Consider the following 23,078-nt stretch of genomic DNA (forward strand, 5'->3'; position numbering starts at 1 on the left):
TCACTTCTACGACTTTGCAGGTTGCAAACTGAAAAACTCCAAGAGCACCTCTGAAGGGTGCTTGAAAGAACAACCTCAGTGAGAGGCTGGCTAATTGGCATGACTGAAGGACAGACAGACGATGAGATGGCCCTGAAGTATTTCTTATTACTTTGTAAACCATCCCTGATTCCACAGGAGGGGAGAGGAGACACGGGCAAACCTCTGTTTCGTTTATTTTTCAATTTCCTTTGTTGTTGTTGTTAGGTGCCATCGAGCTGCTTCTGACTCACAGCGACCCCGTGTACACCAGAAGTAACACTGCCCAGTCCTGCGCCATCCTCACAATGGTTGTTATGCTTGAGTCCATTGTTGCAGCCACTGTGTCAATCCATCTCCTGGAGGGTCTTCCTCTTTTTTGCTGACCCTCTGCTTTACCAAGCATGATGTCCTTCTCCAGGGACTGATAACATGTCCAAAGAATGTGAGAAGTAGTCTCACCATCCTTACTTCGAAGGAGCATTCTGGTTGTACTTCTTCCAAGACAGATTTGTTTGTTCTTTTGGCAGTCCACGGTATATCCAATATTCTTCACCACCACAATTCAACACCACAATTAAATTCCCTTTAAGGAACACAAAATAGGTAATAATGATAAAGGTCAGTCATAAAATACCACCTGGACTCAAAGCCTTTTTCTGTCGGGTGATGCTTAGCAAAGGTCCCCCAAGGCCTGTTAATCAGGGACTTCTGTGTAAGAGGCCAATGAGATGCTTGGAGATGTCCTGGTGACTACAAATTGCTGTTAAAATGGTCACAGCAGAGATTACTGTTTGCTCCTCAACTTATGTTTCCTCACCGGTTACGGTGATCTTTTGTAACCATGGACGCCAAGGGAAGTACGGATTACAGGCATTGTTTTTAAAAACACGACAATCCCATAGCTGTCTATGCACACCTAACACGAAGGAGGATGAAAATTCATAAACACACTGTGAGTATCTCCAGAAGATGGAGTAAGAGTGCGTTGGGTTTTCGTTTTTATATTTTGCTATCGTCTCTAAGAACTCCGCAGTGAGCACTGCTGTATTTAAAAATCAGGAAAACACTAATGCTGTGAGCAAATGGAAGCACACACAGCAATTCACAGCGACGAGGCCACGCCTACCGCATTCTGCCCCTTTAGGCAGGCCAATGGTTGGCCACACAATTTCCTGTTTCTATTTGCTTGCTGTTTGTTTTAAATTCAAAGACAATGCTACGGTTAAAGGTCAGGAGCTAGACTCGTGTTTTGGAATCTTTGTAAGTAAATATACAATAAAAGGTAAGTAAGAGCTCCGCAGTGAGTCAGCAAGAATTCACTAAAGATACAGACTATTCATAACTCACACCTAGACCAATTCACCAAAGATAGAGACTATTTACAACCTACAACCGGACTGATGAACAACATCATGATACACGGAGAAAAGACTGAAGTTGTCAGGGATTTCATTTTACTTGGAGCCACAATCAATGCCCATGGAAGCAGCAGTCAAGAAATCAAATGACATATAGCTCTGGGCAAATCTGCTGCAAAAGAAAACCTCATTAAAGTCTTAAAAACCAAAGACGTCACTTTGAGGACTAAGGTATGCCCGACCCAAGCCCTGGTGTTTTCATTCACCTCAAATGCATGTGGAAGCTGAACAATGAATAAGGAAGACCAAAGAAGAACTGACACCTTTGAATTACGATGCTGGCAAAGAACAGTCAATATACCATGGACTGCCAGAAGAAGGAACACATCTGTCTTGGAGGAAGTACAGTAATAATGCTACTTAGATATGAGGATGCCGAGACTTTGTCTCATGCACTTTGGACATGTTATCAGGAGGGACCAGTCCCTGGAAAAGGACATTATGCTTGTAAAGCAGAGGGTCAGCGAAAAAGAGGAACACCCTCAACAAGATAGACTGACACAGTGGCTGCAACAGTGGGCTCCAACATAGCAACAACTGTGAGGCTGGCGCAAGATCGGGCAGTGTTTCATTCTGTTGTACACAAGGTCACTGTGAGTCGGAACCAACTCAGTGGCACCTAACAACAACAACGGCACCTAACAATGAACAATCTGTAGATTATTTCCTTACCTTTGTAAACGAAATGGTAAGTCATCTGTAGTTGGTAGTGATGAGTGGTCTATTCATTGTTGAGATTCTTTTCCTTCCCAGGTTCCTGTTAGAATAGAAATCACTGGTCAGTATTTATTCATAGACCTTCCTCACCACCACACCGCCCCCCCCCCTCAGAAAAACAAGATCAGCAGTGGCTACAGAGATACATACAATGTAATCAGTTAAAATAAGAAGGAATATACATGAGGGAAGAAGAAAGGTGGAAAAGAAGACAGCATCAGCAGTAGGGGCTATGCACAGAACACCAGCTACACCCTGTGCAGTTGTTGTGTGAACTGTACAGCTTCCAATCGGATGCTGAGCTTCCTAGTGGCCACAGCAAAAGAAGACATGGTCAATTGCCAGATACCCCATGTCAATAAGATAAAAGCAAACATTTTGCTCAAAAATATCCAGGGATTGACGATGGGGAGGAACCGTCTCCCACGGGCCTTTATAAAGAAGACCTTGTGCTAAATGTAGACAATTCTTCAGCATTACCCCTAAGATAAATCAACTGTGATTTTCATAAAGATTGTTTAGATAACATAATCTCAGAGAACAGTTCAATAAACCTCTTTTGCTATAATTATTTTTTATCAGAAGAGACACATGCTCCTTAAAATCAATTTTAAAAATACAGAGAAGCACAAAGTAAAAATGAAAGGCTGGATGGGAAGCTTAGGAGGCAGTGAGTTTAAAGTAATGTCTGTGGAATCCTTTGGAAAAGGATAGCGAGAACGGTTGCACAACTCGAAGAATGCAATCAATGTCACTGAATTGTACGTGTAGAAATTGTTGAAATGGCGTATCTTTGGCTGCATCTTCTTTCACCAAAATTAAAAAAAAAATTAATAAAAATTTCCTACTCTTATCTCTCCCTGACATAACCAATGTTAACAGTTTGTTGTATACTCTTTCAAAAATGTTATCTATGATTGTTTAAACACACACACACAGAGACATATTTTTGCCACTGGCTTCTACCAGTATACTTTAAACAGCCTTTCAAATCTACATGTCTGCCTCATTTTTATATGACTTCATATCATTCCGGAGACAGATGTGCCATCCTGTAATCAATCACTCCTGTCCTGATGAACATTCACATTTTTTCCAGCTTGGGTTACTGTAACCAGCGCAGCATTAAACAACCTCATTGAAACATCTTTGATGTTCTAGCACTTTTATTTCTATGGGAAGGAGTTCTAGAAGTGGGATTGTTGGGCCAAAGAATAAGCACACGAACTATTCCACTCACTAATGCCACACTCCTTTCTGTACAAAGTCTGAAGCAATCAGCCCAATGGTACACGGAGATCACTACTGTCCCATCTTTATCCGGTTTTGGTGTTGAGGTACTGATGTTGTTAGGTGCCATCGAGTTGACTTCGACTCATAGCAACCCCACATGACAGAGCAGAGCTGCCCCATAGGGTTTTCTAGGCTGTAATCTTTACAAGAGCAGATCACCAGGTCTTTCTCCTGAGGAGCTGCTGGGTAGATTAAAAACCGCCAACTTTTCAGTTAGCGGCCAAGCACTTAATCACTGCGCCACCAGGGCTCCTTAGGTGGGAAGCAGTTCATCATTCAAGGATCCACATACAGGGCACGCTACACACCCCTAAGAGCCTTCTGTTAGGAATGAGAAGCATCTGTAGGTAACTGGCTTTCCTCAGCGTTCTATACCATGGTAACGGTGAGAGGCAGAAGGTTCCTGGGTGGCACAAACGGTTTGCACTCGACTGCTATCCAAAATATTGGCAGTTTAAACCCACCCAGAGGCACCTCAGAAGAAAGTCCTGTCGATCTGCTTCCAAAAGATCACAGCCATTGAAAACCCTATGGAGCACAGTTCTACTGTCTAACACATGGGGTCACAAATCTACTCGAAAGCAAAGGGTTATTGTTTTATTTTCTTTTTTTGGTGGTAGGCAGAATGCTGCTCACCCCCACATCTCCAAAGATGTTCATTTTCTAATCCCCGGGACAAAGAGGCATTAAGATTGCAGAGGAAACTGAAGTTGTTAATCAGCTGACCTTGAAGTAGGAGATGGGGGCTGTCAGGTGCAGTTGAGTAGTTGCTCCTAGCGACTCACAGCGACCCCATGTACAACAGAACTCCGCGGGTCTGCGTCGTATATGACTGCTCCCTCTGCCTGTCCACCCCACCTCCACAAGAGCTGATCCCTAATAATCACCTTGCACCCTAACTCCATCCCGCACGCTGCTATCAGAGCACCCAACCTGTGGTATCTCTCCTCTGTCCCTTTCTTCCTCCTCCTCAGGGGGAAATACTTGGAAGGTTTTTACTCTGTGTCTGCCTGCTCCACTCCCAACCATTAAACGTCTCCTCACAGTCAGTCAGTACGTCTGCTTTCAAGAAGTCGTAAGTAACGATTCATAGTCCCAAGCTCCCCACTTACGTAGATGGGGCCGTATGTTTCACAAGGTTCTCTGCTCGTCACTGTTTCCTGGGTTCTTCTTCCTCCCCACCCGTCCTGACATCTTCGTTCTGACTTAATTGTCTTTTGGTGGGACCACTTCTCAAGTAGCTCCCTCAGAAATGGCATACGGTAGGTCCGTTCTGAGTCACTCCACGTAGGTCCATTCTGAGTCACCCCACGTCCAGCAATGCCTTCCTTTTGTCCCCGTATATGAATAGGTGTCTTGGGCGGTCCTGGATTCTTGGCTTGCAATCCTGTTCTCTTATCTCCCTGTAAGCATCGTATTGCTGTCTTCTCACTTGTTTTCCTGCTCATAGATGAGTGGTCTGATGCCAGCCTGATCCTCCTTTCTCAGTAAGCTACTGTCTTCTCTGTTTCGAAACCTATGACTTTCCTCTTTGAACACACAGTTCAAAAATTCCGTAAGGATACAAACCAGACCAGGTGCTATCAAGTTGATTCCAACTCATGGTGACCCTCGTGTGTGTCAGAGTAGAACTGTGCTCCACACGTTTTCAATGGCTAATGTTTTAGAAGTAGATCACCAGGCCTTTATTCGGAGGCACCTCTGGACGGACTCAAACCTCCAATCTTTTGATTAGCAGCCGAGACCACTAACTGTTTGTGTCCCCCAGGGATTCCTACATAAGGACGTATGTGTCTTTTTTCACTAATCCTGCCTGGTAAAGGAAAACTGACAAGAAGCTCAAATATGCACCTTCAAATATGCTGCTATCTGCTGACCCAACCAAAGCAGGAATAAAATCTCAGCTATCTAGATGAGGAATGAACGGCCTGCATATCCTTCAGCCAGCCCTCCACGGATATTATTTCTCAGACCCAAGCTTTTGATAAGAGTTAGACAGTGGAGCACGCAGACTTACAGCCTCTGGCAACAGCCTGGAATGCAGAAACTCCCGTGGTCAAGTAAGGGCAGAATCTCAGGCTGAGGTTTCCTATGTAGCCTGACACGAGGCTGCCGGTTAGAAATGATTTTCTTAAGTTATGTCTGCGATTAAACAGTGCCAGCTGACGGTGTCAGATGGGTAAACTGCTGAGACACAAGCTCAGTTAGCATTAATACACGGCAGGCAGGGGCATTTTTTTTTTTTTTTTTTAACTATCTGATTGCTTATCTGTCCTTTCTGGTATTGAGTATCTGGATTCTGTTACTTTAAGGAATACATAATTAACACTACTTGATGGCTTTCTACATTTCTATGCTTTCACTCAATTTGAGGGAAGGAAAGACACATTTACTGAGCAACCAGTATGCGCAAGACTCTGCGCGGACATGATCTCGCTTAGTGCTGCAAATAACCCCCGGCATTCTCTACTTCCGCACCTGCCATTTTGACAGTTGTGACTGGCTGTCCTACGAGTGGACTATGTAGTTATTGTTGGGAGTTGCTGAGTCCATTTCAACTCATAATGACCTCCTGTGACAGAGCAGAACAGCCCCACAGGGTTCCTAGGCTGTAATCTTTATGGAAGCAGATCGCCAGGCCTTTCTCCCGCGTCGCCACTGGGTGGGTTCGAACGGCCAACCTTTCAGTTAGCAGCCAAGAACTTAACTGTCACACCACCAGGGCTCCTTAAGTGAAATATAGTCATTTTTCATTTTGCTGAGGTGGGCTCTCTTGGGCTATAAAGTTGGTTCGTAGAAGTAAATTCCTGAGTTGGTGAATGAACCTCATGACTATCCAGCACCTGCATCTCAGCCTGGCTTTGTCGTTCTCTATACCACCATGAGGGAGACATTGCTGGCCCAGTGGTAGAATTCCCACCTTCCATGCGGGAGACCCAGGTTCGATTCCCGGTCAATGCACCTCATGAGCAGCCACCACCTGTCTGTCAGGGGAGGCTTGCCTGCTACTATGATGCTGAACAGATTTTAATGGAGCTTCTAGACTAAGATAGATTAGGAAGAAAGGCCTGGCAATCTACTTCTGAAAATCAGCCAATGAAAACCCTATAGATCACAAGTCTGGTCCAAAACCAATCACAGGGATGGTGCCAGACCAGGCAGCGTTCTGCCCCGCTGTGCATGGGGTTGCCGTGAGTCAGGGGCTGACCTCAAGGCAGCTAACAACCACAGCAGCGCCAGGCAGCAGAAACACCTGGGGTGCTTTGTTAAAATTCAGATTCTCGGACCACACACCGTAACAACTGAATCACTACTTCTGATCAGGGGTTCAGGAAGTCAGCATTTTCAACATGTGTCCCAGGCTTGGGAATTTGCAAAGAGCTTATATTACGAAGTAGCCAGGGTCTACTGCAGCCCCTTCGTGAAGCAGAGGAAATGGCGGGGAGAAGAGTGAGGCTGGACTTGGGGCAATTCTCCTGGTCAAACCAAGAGGAGGTGGGGCTGACACGGGATCCACAGTCAGCTGACTTCAAACCCACCGCTCCTTCCACCATACCACACTGTCTCCTAGTGACTTGACAAAACAATTAGAAGATTGTTGGATCAATATTCCGCTGCATTTTTCAATCTGTAAATGCCATCGGAAGGTTAGCCAACAACAGTAATTTACATAATCATTTCCTGTAAAACTTGTTCTACATCCCTGAGTCTCAACCTGGTGGGCAGTTCTGATCTTAGGTGCCGGGGTAGCTTTTTAACACCATGGAGTTACCAAAGTGAGTTTTAGAAAAGTGACACCTGGGTCCTATATATGAGCCTCGGATGCCTCTGCAGCTGCCTTTCCAACGTCTGTTTCCCCAGCTACGGCCATCCAAGTCGGTATTTGCCACAGATGATGTTGCTCCAAACACAAGGCCAAACGAGGGGAAAAATGGCTAATTATGTAATTACCCAACCTGTAGAGGCAAGAGGCTAGGGACATCAGCCACATGTCCTTACTGGTCTTCCCAGAAAAACCAACGCTTCATTAAACGCCAGTGAAGACCGGCAGCAAGGACTCATGGGATAGGCCTCCGAAGGTGTGGGTTTTATGTGCATCTCTGTGAGGGAACCTACGTGACCCGGGTCCCCGCCCACTTCTGTCCTACCATGACTGGTGCTGACTCCATTAGACAGCGCTTCTGATTTCCTTCCATTGCCAAGCTTCTTAGGGAGAGCCTCACTTCAAATTCTCTCTGGAATGAGGAAGGGACTCATCGGTTTGATCATTACGAGTGAGTGCAACCTGTCCTATGGGTAGCTGCTGTTGAGTTGGCCCCTGGCTCATGGAGGCCCCCCGCACACCGGAACTGGGTTTGAACCCTCAACCTTTGGGCTAGTCTTTTAATGTGGTTTTGGTGATAAACCACCACCCTCCCGCCCCAACACCAACAAAACAGCAGCAAGAGTCAAAGGTTTAAAAGTGTGATGGGTTAATTCCCAAGGCAACAAAAATACTCCAAACTGAAAATAATCCTTGATGTAGTTCCCAGAGTAGAAATGCCTATATTTTTACAGACCAGAGAAGATTTCTGTTATAATAAGAAATCACAGGTTCAGCATTATTTCTTTTCAACTATTTGCATAAACTCTCGAAGAAATACACAAAACCTGCTTGTTAAATATTTGCACAACGAGGACCACTTATATGCATATATATCCAGGCACACGGTATGTCACACATCTGTATGCGCAGAAGCCGTAAAAACAGAACCACGGTGCTCTGAGATACAACTGAAAGCTCTTCCATTCTGACAGATAACAGTCATTTAAATTAGGTTGCATTTCGCGAATCTAATGTTTATGTAACCGAGCCACTGGCGAACCCGATACCAGTTCCAAATGATGGCACCTGCTTGCTCTGAATCCAAATGGAGACCCATCAAAACAAATTGCAGAGCTCTTCTATTGGCTCACAAAGCACATTCATCAGCTCAGAACGGCTCTCTCAAAGTGAATAAACAGAATAGCCATAAACGGCAGGACAAAAGGCTCAGCACAAAACAAACCACTCGTAATTCATTTTCCAACAAAGGTTTTGCTAAAAAGAATTTAGGCGCCTTTCAACCTGAGTCTTCGCTGCAAACATTAGATGAGAAGCAAGCGTGTGGAATGTGTTGCTTTCAGACCAGCGGAACTCCTATCTTTCCATGAAAACACCGTGATTCCACAATCTTCTCCTCGCCCAATTTCCATTGTCAATGCACAAAGACAAACAGTGTGTGCATGCGTGCGTGTGTCTCTGTGTGTGTGTTTGATGGTAGTATTGAGGGGAGGGCAGGGGAGGGCAGAGAAAAGCTGAGAGCCGCAGAAGTCAACGTATCAACAGCCATGACCTGGGCTTCCCATTTGGCATGTGGGAAAAAAAAATCGATGCCGATTTAACTAACATTGTTACTTGCTTAATCTCTTCCCAGACATATCTGGGATAATCATTAAGAATCTGACACAGTTGGACTTTTTGCCTCTATACAATACTTACATTTTTACTTCCCTGGTTTGCATCTAGAAGTCTGACGTCTGGTAGACTTCCCAATATGGTCACAGTGGTGGTGGTTGGTGGCTGCTCTTGAACTGGCCCCTGACATAGGGTGACCCTGTGCACAGGGGAATGAAATGCTGCCCCATCCTGTGCTGTCCCCATGATCGGCTGTGGGTTGGACTGTTGTGAGCCGTAGGGTTTTCATGGGCTGATGTTTGGAAGTAGATTGCATAGCCCTTCTTCGTCTGGAAGCTCCACTGAAACCTGTTCTGTATCATAGCAACAGGCAAGCCTCCACCGACAGTCGGGCGGTGCCTGTGTATGAGGTGCATTGGCGGGGAACTGAACCTGGGTCTCCCGCATGCAAGGCGAGAATTTTACTACAATAAGACAGCTTTACTATATTATAAAGATGCTCATTTTTATTCACTGGATTGTGCTTTCCGTCCACATTTAATTTTTTAGCTATTTCTCTCTCTCTTTTTTCCTAACAGCACATGCCTCAGGAGCTATTTGATTATTTTAGTAATTTATTGGAAACTGTATACCATTTTTGATTGGTAGGAAAATGTATGAACTCAGAAATAAATAAGCAAAATGTATTTGCTCTGCTCCTGCGGTAGTCCGCAGTGCATTTCTGTGCCTACTTCATCTTCTATCGAGAAAACCAGAGCAAGAGAGCTCTCCCGCAGTACAAGCCAGCTGGGGGTGTGCTCCGAGGAGCATCCTCTGAATCCATGTGTGGGGCTCCATGTCTGCAGGGAAACCTGGAGGAACACAGTGGGTGCTAGTCGGAGTGTAACAGAAATTCATTGGCTGGAGGGGAGGGAGGGTGCAGCTAAGGGTAGGAGGAGACTGAGGCAGAGAAAACAGTTTGTCTAATCCTAACCCTTGGATGTGACCCCATCTGGGAACAGGGTTTTCTTTGTTATGTTAAGGAGTGTTATGTTAAGGGTGTGTCCTAAACCTACTCATTTCTGAGTTAAAAAAGAGCAGGGTGGACACAGAGAAGCAAGCACACACACAGGGAAAAACAGAGGCCACGTGAGGATCATCTACAAGCCAAGGGAACAAGGACCGCCCGGGGCTACCGACAAGAACGGAATCAACACAGCTGAGACCCCGATTTGACTTTTAGCCTCCAGAACTGTGAGAAAATAAACTTCTGTTCTTTATAGCCAGCAACCTGTGGAATCTGTGTTACGGAAACACAAGGCAACGAAGACATCAACCACAAAACTTTTAAAAGCCTTTCTGTGGTACTAAGCTAATCATGTCGATTATGAACAAGTAATAAAAGTGGTTTCAGACCAGGCACAAACACGAATGCCCAAATAAAGGGAAAACGGTAACGAACGACCACTTACAACATACAACCCAACTGGCAGGGGACTGATTGGCTCAAACATCTACTCCGGGACGTGTCTGTGGACACAGCAAAATAAGACCGTCAAGCTGTCAAGGCACGTAAAAGCCAAGCCCGAACACAAGCAGCCCAGGAAGACTTCCACAGAATTAGGAGCTAATGTCTTTTACTCGGCTTGGCCTCTAACAAGCATTCAATCATCCAGTCAGTGGGCTTATAGGGAATGCTCTAAAACATGCCGTAAAAGATTAAAAAGCAAAACAATAAAATCGCCAAGACAAAGAGATCACAAATCAGCTATTAACCACTGAATGTTGAATTTCCCAAGTGCTTGCTAAGTGCTTGGCTGGGTACAGAGTTAAGACATACGGGGCAGGGAGCTGCTTTCCATGAACCAACGTGTCACTGGAGAAGTAAGGCTAAAATGAGGAGGCCAGAGGACAGGCGAGGCCAGAGGTCAAGGTAAGCAGTCTCAGAAGATGGCTGTGACGTTTGGCTGGGGGGGGTGGGGGTCACAGGAGTGTGGAGGGAACGAACGCGGAGGGTCAGAGAAGGATAAGCCCGGTAAGAGAAGAAGACTCTACGGATCTAAGAGTGGTTCAGCCCGCCCATCTGTCACTGGAGACCTGCATGTTGCTGTGATGCTGAACAGGTTTCAGTGGCGCTTCCAGACTAAGACTAGGAAGAAAGGCCTGGCGATCTACTTCTGAAAATCAGCCAATGAAAATCTTATGGATGACAACAGTCCAACCCCATTGTGCATGGGTCACCACGAGCCAGGGGCCGACTCAAGGCAGCTAACAACAAGTCTCAGGCTAGCCTTGGGAGCCAGAACAGACATAATAAATCAGAGAACATCTACCAAGGCTTTTGAGTAGGAGTCCAATAAGATTTTTAAAAATAATAATGCTTACGAGTAGGCGAGATGAAACGGAAAGGCAGACTAGAGTTGGAGAGCAAATCTAGAAGCCGTGCGATGGCCATGGTGACAAGAATCTAGAAGATCAGGGCAGAACTGGGGGTGGAGGGGGGACAGGAAGGCACCTGCCCGGAGTTTGCTGCAGGGCCTTCTCAGAACCTGGGGGCTACTGGGTCTGGAGCAATCAGGGGTAAAGTCGAAAATGACTAAGTTTCCAAGCTTCACTCACTACAGAAGATAACGGGAGTTCTCCGAGAATCTGTCTGCCTGCCGCGGTGGTGCCCCCTGGCCACTTCCATCCCAGCCACCGAATGAGCTGGGGAGGGACATGTTACCCAGGCTCAACCATCAGATTATCCCTACCAAGGGCTTTCTCGAAGCCCCAGGGACTGAGCCGGTCCAGTGGTGTTCGCCTCGGGCCTGTCAGGTCAGGGCCAGCCCAGGCCACAGGCGAGGTGAAACAGAAGTTCTCTGGTTCAAAAAGATGTTAGGAAGAAGCTCAGACAAGGCCTTGTGTTTCCAGACAGACATGTTTTCTGCCTGACAACCTTCCAGCCATGTGATACTCCCTGCAACTGGGTTCTGAGAGTGTTGTTGTTAGGTGCCATTGAGTCAGTTCTGACTCATAGCAACCCATGTACAACAGAACGAAACACTGCCCGGTCCTGCACCGTCCTCACAATTGTTGTTATGCTTGAGCCCATTGTTGCAGCCACTGTGTCAGTCCATCTCATCGAGGGTCTTCCTCTTTTTCGCTGACCCTCTGCTTTACCAAGCATGATGTCGTTCTCCAGGGACTGGTCCCTCCCGACACCACATCCAAAGTACGTGAGACAAAGTCTCACCATCCTCACTTCTAAGGAGCGTTCTGGCTGTACTTCTTCCAAGACAGACTTGTTCGTTCTTCTGGCAGCCTGTGGTATAGTCAATATTCTTTGTCAACACTATAATTCAAAGACCCATCAATTCTTCTTGGGTCTTTTTTATTCATTGTCTAGTTTTCACACGCACATAAGGTAAATGAAAATACCACGGCTTCGGTCAGGTGCACTTCAGTCCTCAAAGTGATAGCTTTGCTTTTTGTTGCGTCCCCCAAAAATATGTGTTGAATTCTTGGCCCCTGTACCTGTGAATGGAGCCCTGGTGGTGCAGTGATTAAGAGTATGGCTGCTAACCAAGAGGTTGGCGATCTGAATCCACCAGCCACTCCTTGGAAACCCCATGGGGCAGTTCTACTCTGTCCTACAGGGTCGCTATGAGTCGGAATCGACGCGATGGCATTGGGTTTGTTTTTTTTTTTGTTTGTTTGGTACCTGTGGATAGGATCCTGTTTGGAAATACAGTTTCTCTTTTCTTATGTTAATGAGGTCGCACCAGCGTAGGGTGGGTCCTAAACCCAATCGCTTCTGAGTCATCAAAAGAGCAGAAGAGACACAGAGACGTACACATAGGGGAAGACGGATGCCAAGGAACATTGCGGATCCGGCCAACACCAAAAACTGGGAGAGAGGCTCACAGAAAGAACTGACATGGCCAGGACCCTGAAATCAAGCAGCCATCCTCAACTCCTCCTTCTCAGCCCATCCTCACGGCCCGTCAGTCAGATTCTTCCCAATCAGTCTCCTTACTGTCCTTTGAGTCTGACTCCTTCTCCGCATTTTCCCTGCGACTATCTGAGTTGAGACTTCCTCCTTTCTGGCGTAGACTACTGCTGCCCCAGCTCCTTAGTCCGCCCGGCTGGGGCACAATCCTGCTGTGATGAACAGCTGCCTTGGCCACCCTCCTCCGTGAAAACCCTACAGTGGCTTCCCACGGCTTCAGGACGGAATTCAAAGTCTCCAGCACAGCGCGTAAGGAGCTCCGGTGGCACAGTGGTTAACCCGGCTGCTAACCAAAAGGTCGGCAGTTTGAACCCACCAACCGCACGGAGGGAAAAAGATGTGGCAGTCTGCTCCCGTAACGATTACAGCCTCGGAAACCCCATGGGGCAGTTCTACTCTGACGTGTAGACTTGCTATGAGTCGGAATGGACTTGATGGCAACCGTTTGTTTTTTTGGGTTTTTTGTTTTTTTTTTTGGTAGCATCCTCCTCACCGCCCGCCCCCAGCACAGTCCCAGCCATACAGAATGCCCTGCAGTTCCCAGAATGCCCTGCAGTTCCCAGAATGCCCTGCAGTTCCCAGAATGCCCTGCCTTCCCTGGCCCTGCCTGTGTACACACTCCAGTGCTGACACGCCAGTGCCCGCTCTCCCTGGCCCACTGCCCTTTGTCCTCCAAGAAGCAACTGAGGTGTCACTTCCTCCCGGGAGTCCACCTGCCCCTCCCACGTCAGGGTGCAGGGCCTCCCCTCTGGGCTCCCTGAGTGCCCTGTGCCTGCTTGTACTGTGACACTCACTTACATATTGTCATCAGTTCAAAGGTCTTTCCTCTCCATCATGAGCCCTCCAGGGTAGCAGACCCCCAGATTTGATCTGGAAATCTCAGCCCCTAGCACGGAGCCTGGCACGTGGACAGACTCAGAGGTTGAATGTTTAACGTGCATATATATGAGCACACAGAAGTCACTGATAAGGAGCCCTGGTGGCACAGTGGTAAAGCACTCAGCTGCGAACCAAAAGGTCAGAGGTTCGAACCCACCAGCAGCTCCGCAGGAGAAAGACCTGGTGATCTGTTTCCGTAAAGATTACAGCCTTGGGGAGAATGAAGAAAACAAGACACAAGGGAACGATTAGTCCAAAGGACTAATGGACCACAACTACCACGGCCTCCACCAGACTGAGTCCAGTACAACTAGATGGTGCCCAGCTACCACCACTGACTGCTCTGACAGAGATCACAACAGAGGGTCCCGGACAGAGCTGAAGAAAATTGTAGAACAAAATTCTAACTCACAAAAAAGACCAGACTTACTGGTCTGACAGAGACTGGAGAAACCCCCAGAGTATGGCCCCCAGACACCCTTATAGCTCAGTACTGAAGTCACTCCTGAGGTTCACCCTTCAGCCAAAGATTAGACAGCCCCATAAAACAAACCGAGACTAAAGGGGCACACCAGCCCAGGGGCAAGGACTAGATGGCAGGAGGGGACAGGAAAGCTGTTAATAGGGAACCCAAGGTTGAGAAGGGAGGGTGTTGACATGTCGTGGGATTGTTAACTGATGTCATAAAACAATATGTATATTAACTGTTTAATGAGAAGCTAGTTTGTTCTGTAAACCTTCATCTAAAGCACAATTTTAAAAAAATTACAGCCTTGGAAGCCCTATGGGGTGGTTCTCCTCTGTCCTACAGGGTCGCTATGAGTGGGAATTGACTCGAGGGCACACAACAACAGGAGTCCCTGGGTGGCTACTAGCTGAGAGGCTGGTGGTTCAAACTCACCCAGAGATGCCTCAGAAGAAAGTCCTGGTGATCTGCTTCTGAAAAGTCACAGCCGTTGAAAACCCTACCGAGTGTAGTTCCACGCTGAAACACAGAGAGTTGCCATCAGTCGGAATCAACTGGACGGCCACTGGTATACGAGTGTGTCTGTCACTCTTCTGAGTTAACTCTCTTGAGTAAAGAAAAGATGTCCTATCTCCAGTCCTTATACATTAAGTAGGTGCTAAATAACGTGTCCGTGCTTCCTCCCTTCTAACGTTGGATAATACATAAACGTTCCATTTGCGAAGTGATTAACGAAATGAGATGAAACCCCAGGACGATTCCAAATTATTCCAGGTGCATTTGACACAAGTCCGTTCCTCTCGGTTTCTTTAAATGCTCTCACTTTTCGAGTATTTTTAAAAACTCTGTTTATAAACATGACTGACATCCATTTCAGAAGTGTTGGGTGAACAGAGAAAATGAAAACTGCCAGCAATCTCAGCAACAGAGGATGGTCATAGTTCACCCCGAGGCGTGTCTTCTGCTAATCTCTCCTCCGCGAGGCTCGCACGCTGGCTTTCCTGTCTATCTCCTCGCTCTGTCCAGAATGGCACAAGAGGCTGTCACATCCTGGGGCAAACCTACGTCATTCACTCCATCAGAGTCCAACACAGTTCTCCTCTGACGCACATGAGGTCACCATGAGTCGGCACAACAAAATGAGAAGTACGACCAGAACGCTCCTTAGAAGCAAGGGTGGCGAAATTACCTTTCATGTACTTGGGACATGTTATCAGGAGGGACCAGTCCCTGGAGAAGCACATGATACTTTGTAAAGTGGTGGGTCAGCGAAAAAGAGGAAGACCCTCAACAAGATGGATTGACACAGTGGCTGCCACAATGGGCTCAAGCATAACTATTGTGAGGATGGCGCAGGACCGGGCAGTGTTTCCTTTTGTTGTACGTGGGTCACTGTGAGTCGGAACCAACTCGACAGCATCTAACAACAACAACAGCACGGCAATCTCTCTAAAAAGGGAAGACTTTTCGACCTGAAACAAGGCTTCTCTCCAAGCATGCTCTCCTTTGCCTTCAAACCCTACTAACCAAGCCAAACTCATTGCCGTCAAGTGGATTCTGACTCATAACGACCCTACAGGATAGAACAGAACTGCCCCGTGGAGTTTCCAAGGAGTGGCTGGTGGATTTGAACTGCCAAACTTCTGGTTAGCAGCCGAGCTTTTAACCACTGTGCCCCAAGGGCTCCTCAAACTCTACTCGGCGTATCCAAAGCGCTGCAATCTGCAAAGCAAACTTAATACTAAGCGAAAAAATACTGTTAGATTGTCAGGTATCTGTTGGATGAAACTCGGTCCACCCTGGCAAACATTTAACACAATTCATGCAATCGATCTCACTGCATTGCACTCGTGAACAATGTTGAGTTGGTAAATGTTGTCTTATCTAACACTTGTACAAAATAAAATTTAAAAAAAGTAACAAAAACTCACAGGAGTAACTTCACAATCTTATTAAACTATTTTAACTCTTATGGTTTTGAAAGAGGGGGGAAAAGACTAAATATTTGGCTGTTGGATATATTTCAAATTTCACACACCTGGCAGGCTGCCGCAGAGCCCACCGCTGGGCTGATGGGTCAGTACTAAACATACCCGTTTTTCTCAGCATCAAGGAATCAAGGAACAGGATCAACCTCTAATTCCTAAAGTCAGCCCAACTGAACGAAATCCAGGAAGGATCTAGCATTAATGTGATTATTAGTAATCCAACGGGAAAAATATGTGCCCTTTTCCCTCGTGTCAATATGCTAAGTCCCCCTGGAATTTAAGCTCCCTCCTGCCCAGACTGGTGATTTTCCCACGGACAGCCTAATTCTGGGGTTCTTATCGGAATATACAGGACTGCGTCCTGGCTCAAGAGGGTGATGCACGTGGTAATATGCTCGGCTGCTAACCAGAAGGTTGGAAGTTCAAGTCCACCCAGAGGCACCTCAGAAGAAAGCCCTGGCAATTGGCTTCTGAAAACTCAGTCGTTGAGAACACTATGAGCACGGTGCTACTCTGACACACACAGGGTCACCACGAGTTGGAGTCCACTTGACGGTGGCTGGCTTTTTTGGTTTATGGTCTGGCTCAAGCAAAGCACTCAGCTTCTCCTTCTTCCCCTTTCCCCCATGCACAATTTCAATTCATCTCATCGGAAGGCAGGGAGAGGAGTCTGGGAACAGACTGATGGCTTAAAATACCTATGGACCCACCTACCTATATGGTGGAGTGCCTGGGTGGTACAAACGGTTGACTCCCTCAGCTGCTAACAGAAAGGCTGGAGGTTTGCGTCAACCCAAAGGCACTTTGGAAGAAAACCCACTGCTGTCGAGTCGATTCCGACTCATAGTGACCCTACAGAACAGGGTAGAACTGCCCCATAGGGTTTCCAAGGCTGTAATTTTTACGGGAGCAGACTGCCGCATCTCTATCTTGTGGAGCAGCTGGTAGGTTCAAACTGCTGACATTTTGTTTAGCAGCCTGGAGCTTAATCCCTGTGCCGCCAGGGCTCCTCCTAGGAAGAAAGTCCTGGCAATCTATTTCTGAAAAAAATCAGTCTTTTTATGGCAACTTTAAAAAAAAAAAATCTATGTAGTAGCCAGTCCAGTCCAGTCACCCTCAAGTGGATTCCGACTCATGGTACCTCCACGTGTGTCAGAATAGAACTGTGCTACATTGGGTTTTCAATGGCTGAGTTGTCAGAAGTAGATCCCCAGGGCTTTCGGTTAGTCACTGAGCACTTGACCATTTGAGCCACCCAGGGACTCCAGGAGCCATGCTAAGGCACTGGATTAATACAAAAGCCACAAAGAGAGACTTCATTTGTTCTCACCACTGGGCGTGTGCCCTACGTCATGTCACTGATGGATAGAGGGAATGCTCTACAGATGGAGAGATTCAGTACTGCAAATTATATTCTAATCTACGAAACGTACTGACAGGCCACGTGGTTATCTCAAATACAATTTTAGCTACAGCCCAGACCTTTCCTCAGCTCTGGACTTGCATATTCCACTGACACCTCTCTCTGGATTCTTCACAAGCATATTCAACCCAGTGATTTCTGAACAACTCAAACACGTCTATCCCTGCCCCTTCCGACATCTCCATCTCATTTAATGCTCAAGCCGGAAAACCAGACATCATCCTTGATGACTCCGTCTCCCCATCATCCTGCCTCCCCCAAGTCCTGCTGATTTCTCAAAATCGTCTTGTCTTCTCCATCCTCCCTGCAAACTCCTCAGCCCAGTCACCAGCGTCTCTTGCCTAGACTCGTACAACAGCCTCCTCACTGGCCTCTAGCGCTCCATTCTCATCAGGGCAAGAATGGTCTGAAAAACGGAATCAGCTCAGGTTAGTTCCCTGGGTAAAACCTTTAGTGCCCATTGCATTTAGAATAGCATCTGTGATGGTAAAGCTTGTGTGTCAGCTTGGCTGGGCCATGATTCTCAGTGGTTTGGCCGTTATGATGTAGTCTGGCAGTCATTTAATGATGTGTATCTCTTTGATGAGATCTGAAATAATGTGATCACCTCCATGATGGGATCTGCTGTGAGTAGCCCATCAGTTGAAATGGAGTATCCTTGGGGGTGTGGCCTGCAGTCAATACAGGTGGACTTTCTGGCAAGGCTCACAGGCTTTTGCTCACTCTGGATCCTGCAGCTGGCTCCTGTTCATCTGACCTCCAGTTCTTTGGACTTGAGCTAGCAGCTTACCTGCCAGTCTTGGGATTCGTCAGCCTCTGCAGCCTGTGAGCCAAAGGGTTGCCATCTTACCTGCCAATCTTTGGCTCGCCAGCCCCTGCAGCTATGTGAGTCAGGAGAAGCCTCCAGCCTGACCCACTGACTTGGGACTTTCTAACCTCTACAAACACACGAGCCATTTCCTTGATATAAATCCCCCTCTCTCTACATAAATATGTATATATCGATGCTTCACTGGTTTTGCTTCTCTAGAGAACCCAGCCTAAGACAGCACCCAACTCCTATAATAGCATCGTTGGCCCATCAGACCTTGCATGATCTGTCGTCTACCTCATACTCAGCTTCATCTCATGCCATTCTCCCCCCTATTCACAAGATTTCTAAATCCCAAAACACAGCAGAGTTCTGTGTTGCCTCCAGGACGCTGCACGCCACCTTCTCTGTCTGCGATACTTCCTCTGACCACTTGGGCCAAAGCAGGAACTTCTCTCTGATCCAGGTTCTCAGCCCCACATGTATTTCTTCTAACGTTTATTGTAATCGGTCATGGTTTTGTTACCTGTCTGTCCGTTTTTTGTCTATTTTCCCCACTATAATGTAAACTCCACGATGCCAGGGGCTTAATGTGTCTATTGGAACTAGAGATAACGTCGTTAAGTAAGCTCAATGTCTGGCCCATAGTAGGTGTGCAAGAAACATTTACCACATGAACCATGTTATAATCATGCTGGAAATTCAGCCTCATTATCACTCTCCAGCTTTTTGTTAATTAGCTTTCCTGAACTTCCTCTCACATACTTTGGGCATGTTATCAGGAGGGACCAGTCCCTGGAGAAGGACATCATGCTTGGTAAAGTAAAAGGTCAGCAAAGAGAGGAAGACCCTCAAGGAGATGGACTGACACAGTGGCTGCAACAATGGGCTCAAGCTAACAATGACTGTGAGGATGGCACAGGACCGGGCAGTGTTTCGTTCTGTTGTACACACAGTTGCTATGAGGGGAACCAACTCGACGGCCCCTAACAACAACAAACTTAAAAAAAGCATTCCTTGCTTATAAAACAAACTCAAATTAATAAAGAAATCATTATAGTTTGAGGAAGTTTAATTCAAATCTGGGCTCCAATGGATTGTTTTCTTAAAGTCTTCACCCGGGCTATTACGTGAAGCTCTGTGGTGAATTAGAGGGGAAAAAAATATCATGGATGCAAATTCATTTATTTAAAAAAAATCAAGGCTGTACATAACAGTACTACATGCCTTATTTAGTGTGGAAAATATTTAAATAGGATCACTATGGCTCCCTTACAACAGATCTATTTAGTCTAAATCTCTGGTTCTTTTCCACTATAAGTCTACTTTGTTTGAAATCCCACAATGCACAGATGGAGAGATTCAGTAGTACCAATTATACTCCAAATGTTTTTTGTTTCTTTTTTCCCCTCCAATCTATTAAATCTAGCAAACTGACGGGTAGTGCGGTTATCTAAATATGATTTTAGCTACAGCCCAGGCCTTCCCTTAGCTTTGGACTTGCGTATCCAACCGACACCTTTCTTTGGATTCTTCACAAGCATATTCAACACAGTATTTCTAAACAACTCAAACACCTCTAACCCCGCCCCTTCCAGCATTCGCAGCTCATTTAATGCTCAAGCCAGCAAACTAAAAGTCACCCTTGATGCATAGCCCAAGGTTTTTCCAATCCTAAGCCCAACAGATGTGCAGTGATCTTTATCATACTGTGGAGTATTACTAAGAACAACAAAAATTCAGCAGATAACTGGAACTACATATTCTTTGCTACTCTATCTTTCCATCTCTTAGTCAATCTGCAGTCATAATTTCTAAGCAATTAGATTCAAGGCGGAGGGAGAAACGTCCTTGAGATAGGAGGTAGTACAGGCAGACCCCGGATTACGAACAAACGAGTTCCCTTCCCAAATCTGTCTTTAAGTTAAATTCGTACGTAAGTCGGAACAGTTAGGTATGGTTTGTACCTAACATCTGTTAGTCAAATGTTTGTCTTAGTATATAGTATATAGTGTACTTTCCTATGCATTAAAAAAAAATTCAAGAAACACTTCCAGATACACTAAAACATCTTTAACATAGTAATACAGTAATAGTAATAATGTTTTGATGTACATTGCAAAGTAGCACTCGTATGTTTCTACGAATCATTGCAGGTACCTTGATTTTTTTGATATAGTGGGCTTTACGAGGATTGGTTAGAAACTATGTGTTGTATGTAAATCAGATGTTCGTAACCTGGGGACTTCCTATAGTTACAAGAACACCTTAGTAAGTCATGTCTATTTCAACTAATGGATGGTAACCTTTTAGGATCGAATGGTTTAATTTCCTAAAAAGGGATAAACAATTGGGTTTAAAAAGACAAACCTTAACCCAAGAATTAACTCCTCACGTTTTAAGTAAACACTGCAATTCCTGTTTGCTTGAAATTCCTACAACATACTCTGTTCTGTGCACATGTTGTATGAAACTCTTCTATATCCTTTGTCACCTTGGTGAACACCTATTCAGTTAACAACCTCCTAAAGAGCTGTTTCTTCTGTAAAGAACTTTGTAAGCCCTTCTAGCGTCTTGGAAATATCTACTATATATTGTAATACAGAACTACCAATCACTGTAGGATTTGTCCTTTGTTTTTATTTAGGTGTGTGTGTTAAGGACTGACTCATTCCTCTTTGTCACCCCAGCCCCTACCACAGTGCCTGGTATACCGTAGGTACTCATGGAATATTTATCACAAAAGGAATGATTGAGTCACTTGTCTTATTCCTTCTCCTAAGATCTATGAACGTGGTGACTATATTTTATAGCCCTAACTTGACAAACACGATGTGATAAAGGCTTTCTGTGTCATTCCTGTAGATACATGAAACAGGAATATGTTAGTTTGAATGTCAAAATACTGAAATCTCAGAGGTATTTCAGTGGGAACCTAGAGGCAGTGTTCAATCTCCTGACCAACCCAGAACATCTGAGATCTAAAGTTGCCATAGTGATGAAAGATGGAAATGGTGGTGATCTTAACTCGTGGGGCAGAGATCTAACCCCGGCCTCCTCCTCTACCACCCACCCCCATACACTCCAGCCTTTCTCCCACTGAAATGACAGCCCAGTAACAACAGATGACCTCCTGGAACCACACTACCCCTGGCTTACAGACGGCTCTGGTTTAGGAGATGGAGACCTCAGAGTAACATTTACTGATGGCATCACTGAAGCACTCTAGTTTGGACTAAATGAGGAAAAGCCTGTCTGAGACTCGTGGAAATTTTGAAACAGATTATTTTCAAAGCAGTACACTTTTTTTTTTTTTTTTTTAAAAAAAAGCACACACAGGGTTTTCAAGTATGACTATCAAATAAATCCCTCAAAACTTATTCGTATTAAGGAACGGTTAATGGTGACGGTTGAACGTATGATGAACATAGTTAAGGTCATGGAACTGTACATGTGAAAACTGTAGAAATGGCAAATGTTTTGTCACCTATATATTTACCACAGTTAAAAATAAATAAATAAATAACTAGAGTTAAGCTGGATGAAAGAGAAAACAAAACAAAACTGACTTACAAAGGAATGTTTTAAGATTGGACAGAATTGAACTGAAACGAACCCGCTGACTATTGTATTGTATATTGGCAAGCCCAAGAAATCTTTGTGGTCTTTAAGCTTTAAAAGTTTGCTCGGATGTACATCAGAACACTGTTTGTAACTGAGCAAAAAATGGGAAACACTTTGTCTTAGGCTGGGTTCTCTAGAGAAGCAAAACCAGTGACGTATATACATACATATATATATACACACACACACGCACACGCACGCACACACACACACACACACACATATATATATATGTATATACAGAGAGAGAGAGAGAGAGATTTATCTCAAAGAAATGGCTCAGATGGTTGTAGAGACTGGCAAGTCCCAAGTCCATGGGTCAGGCATCACACTGGAGACTTCTCCTGACTCATGTAGCTGCAGGGGCTAGTGAACCCAAGATCGGCAGATCAGACGGAAGGCTTTGGCTCATGGGCCTTGGAGGCTGACGAATCCAAGATTGGCAGGTAAGCTGGTAGGCTGCTAGCTCAAGTCCCAAGAACTGAAGGTCAGATGATGACGAGCCAGAGGCGAGATCCAGAGCAAGCAAGCAAGCTTTGGCCACATCCCCAAAGAAAGTCCCCTTAGAGTTGATTGTTGATCACATCCAATCACATCATAGAGGATGACTACATCATTACATAACTGCCAAATTACGTCATTATGTAGCTGCCATTATGTAACTGTACACCATTATATCACTGCCCAACTACACGTTATACTACTGCCAAACCATTGAGAATCACGACCCAACCAAGTTGACACTCAACTTTAATGATCACAGTCCACCCTTGTCAACCTGGCACCTGTACACATCTCCTTAAACCATACACAATCTCTAAATAAAGACAATTACAAAGTCATATTTGCACCTAACACGTACAACGAAATGGTGTATAACTGAAAACACACTAGTCCCATTTACATGTTATATTTTATAAGTAAAGAAAACAAAAATATTGGATGACAAACAAGGATGAAATACTTATAACAATTACAGTTCTCACTTCTGCAACTGGTCATGAGGTTGTAAGTGGTATTTAGAACTACCT

The 23,078-nt window shown here is 45.5% G+C and overlaps 1 long non-coding RNA gene across 1 annotated transcript; it reads right to left on the reverse strand.

Moving 5' to 3' along the window:
- Nucleotides 1–542: 542 nt before the first annotated feature.
- LOC111822807 (uncharacterized) lies at nt 543–15,352 on the reverse strand. The gene is made up of 3 exons (XR_002825919.1): nt 14,637–15,352; nt 2,112–2,196; nt 543–604 (listed from the first exon to the last, which is right to left on the reverse strand). It is a non-coding gene; the product is annotated as an uncharacterized LOC111822807 (long non-coding RNA).
- Between the last annotated feature and the right edge of the window lie 7,726 nt (nt 15,353–23,078).

This window comes from Trichechus manatus, unplaced genomic scaffold (assembly GCF_000243295.1).
Source record: "Trichechus manatus latirostris isolate Lorelei unplaced genomic scaffold, TriManLat1.0 scaffold00214, whole genome shotgun sequence".
Classification (NCBI taxonomy): domain Eukaryota; kingdom Metazoa; phylum Chordata; class Mammalia; order Sirenia; family Trichechidae; genus Trichechus; species Trichechus manatus.